The sequence below is a fragment of the Microtus ochrogaster genome, chromosome 24, assembly GCF_000317375.1.
Source record: "Microtus ochrogaster isolate Prairie Vole_2 chromosome 24, MicOch1.0, whole genome shotgun sequence".
In the NCBI taxonomy this organism is placed as follows: Eukaryota; Metazoa; Chordata; class Mammalia; order Rodentia; family Cricetidae; genus Microtus; species Microtus ochrogaster.
The window spans coordinates 2,169,494-2,172,715 of record NC_022024.1 but is presented as its reverse complement, the minus strand read 5'-3'; positions in this window follow the sequence as shown (position 1 = coordinate 2,172,715).

The window sequence follows — 3,222 nt, the reverse complement described above, 5'->3', positions numbered from 1 at the left end:
AGTTTCCGTATGTCAGGGCACATGCGTTCAACTCTACGACTCCACACAGTTTCCGTATGTCAGGGCACATGCGTTCAACTCTACGACTCCACTGGCAAGGAACATCTACTGATGGTGAGTCACTGTCCTTGGTGCTTAAGTATGAAAAGTCACAAGAAAGGTAGTTGTAGAAGTGTGTGTGTGTGTGTGTGTGTGTGTGGTGTGTGCGCTTCAGATCTATTCCTAGCTCACTATGTAATCCTGAGTTCTGTTTTTCCTTGAAGTCTTAAAAACGCAATTGCTGAGCAAACACTGTCATTGGGATTAACCACAAAATCAGAGGGCTAGGCTTCTAGGTCCAATACTTCTTCCTTCTAAGATTTCCTTCATGCCTGTTATCTGAAAAATAACACCATTACCTCCAATGCTCTGGGACTTTTCAGTATAAGGGTGGTATTTAGTTTTGTAAGTCATAAAAGTTGGGCATGGATAGATAAGACCAGCCACAAACAATAGTTCCCTGGTGCTATGATTTCCCCCATTCTACAATCATAGCTGAAGGCATACAAATCCAAACAGGAAATTACCACCAACTTCTAAGGACCCAGACATGTCACCCCAACTTTTGGCTGCTCTTCCCTTAAAATGATCACAGCTATAGGCAGGGGAAATAAGGGGCAACGACTTTCAGAGCCTCACTTTTTAAAGGACACTTGCTGAATTAACTTATTTGCATGCAGATCAGTTTATCCAAAAGTGGAATCATTTGTAAAAACTTTCACCGAAGCTATTTGTCCAGCTGCATCCAATTTTAAGGATCACCAACATCATGTCACTGTTGGCTTCACATTATATTCTGGCAGTGTGGGGCATGAGCCAATCTTGATGCTACACACAGGCCTTATCTGAGACTTAGGTCTGGTTTTATCTCCACAGTGGGGCTTCAAAAATCAACCGCCACTTTTTACAGCTGAAAATTTATGAGCCACAGAGCACAGCCAAGAGGAACACAACACAAAAGCACAGCGCTGTCCTAGTGATAACCAGCAGCACCTGTTATACAAAACATTGGCCATGGCACTGAAGTCAGGCATAAATTTTAAGTTTGTTGCTTAGACACACATTTCAGGAAAACAGTTTAGATGATCAACAGAAAACAAAAATATGTTTTCATCTTATATTGGATACATTTTAAAATAGGAAAACTGAATCATATTTAACAAACGAGTAGCCACTGATTTGGGAAAATAATTAATATCCCAGTAAGCAACAGATTTCTCTACTGATACCTATTACTTGAGATAAAATAAACAATGGCCATGCATCGGGTCCAATTTCCCATTAGGCACAGAGAATGGAGATGGGGTGGGCTCTGAAACCTGGCTTTGTGTCTGGAAACAAGCATGCCCAATACACACATAAACCTTAAAATTTTCTATAGTATGATGAATTTCAAAGACTAGGGAGGAGCTGATATGCATGTTTAATATAAAACAAATAAAACAATCAAACAGTATCCTCTAATTCTGTGGCACGGGCAGTTTTTTGGCTAAGCCTTGTGCTTAGTGATATTGAGAATTCAAGTTTAATTCTATGATGTCATTATCAAGGCGGAGCCAACCATTCCCTCCTTTCTGAAAAGCACATCTCTGCTGTGACTCCAAACTTTGCAAAGCTGGACAAACAGACCACGAGCGACAGCTACAGAACTCCCCTTTCTGCGAAACCAAAGCTTTGCCTGTAACTTGTGTCCCTTTTGGCCACTTCATTATTCCTGCTAGTGAGCTGGTTTAGAGGCTTGTATGATCAGGCCTGACTTTGAGTTTATATTTCCTCCCTTCCTAATCTACTATGCCTAGGAAGAGATGCATTCTCAATTTCAAACCACTGGCTTTCCAAATAATCATTAAGAAAACCCATTTCAGAAGATGAGGAAGAGGAGGAGTAAAAGAAATAAGCATTTCTTATTTATGCTATTTAAAATATGATTAAAGAATACATTCTTAACTTCATAACACTATAGAATCAAAGAATTTCTATAACATACATCTGCATAGATTTAGTATTTAAAATGAACCTAAAATTTATTTTTATGCATCTGTAGGCCCAATAGCTGATATTTAGTTTTAATCAACAGATTCAAATAGCTGGATTCTATGGATGAGTTCTTCAAGGAGTCTTTTTGACTTTGAGATTATGTAATAGTTGGGAGAGCAGAATAGAATTCTATCACTTCTATTACAGATTCAAAATTGCCAATGCGATTGGGTCCCCGCCCACACTCCAACTTCAAAGTGAGTTAGGTGGTGGAGGCTGTGTGGAGTATTTATGTGATTCCTTCTAAGCAGGATTCAACTCTTAAGGGAAAGTGGGGACAGGGAATGGTAAATAGACAAGAGGCTAAATGAAAATACCACCTGCCTAAACATGTCCCCTCGGTATCCTCTGTGTAGCTGTGTGGGCTGTGCGCAGTTCTGTGAACTGTGGGCTGTTGGCTAGACTCATTAGTAAACCCGCTGTCCTGGGCCTTCAGGGTGCTGCATCAGGACCTGGCACCAAGAGCTTGTACCCCGCTGGACAAATGAGACACTGAGCAGCATAAAGACACTGTTGATTCATCTAAAGTCACCGCTGCTCAGCCCCATTAAGGTTTCCATCTTTAGAAGGAAGGGGTTTTCATGGAAACCATTCAGTAGTTTTCACCTCTGGCACGTCTTGCTATTAAATGAAAATAAACAATCATATTTTCATACTAAAAAAGAAACCTCCACTACCAGATCAGAATTAACCAGTATAAGCTTTGTTTCTGGGTCTAATCCTTTCTCACTCCAGGAACTTTGGGCAGCTTGGGTGGTCCTGGAGACCTTAGAGTATAGACATCCCCTTCAACTTCCCCTCCACCTTCTGTGTCTGCTGCTTTACTCTCCCGGACTCTGACCAGTGGCTTCTCCCTACATCATGACCTCTGGACGAATTACAGCTTCCCAAGTACTGAACCATTCATTATGCTGGACCCAGCCTGCATGATGTGTCGAATCCTAAACCAATCCCCAAAGGATGAAGAGTGCATACTACAATCAAGACAGATTGGATCAATCAATAATGACAGAATTAGAGTAGAAACAGCAGTATTTTAAATATGAAGACTGCTCCTTTCCAAAGCAAAAAAGCAGTTTCAAGGAAAACAATCAGATACCCACCACACCACACAGAGAACATTAAAGAAAGCTTTTCATCTCTCAT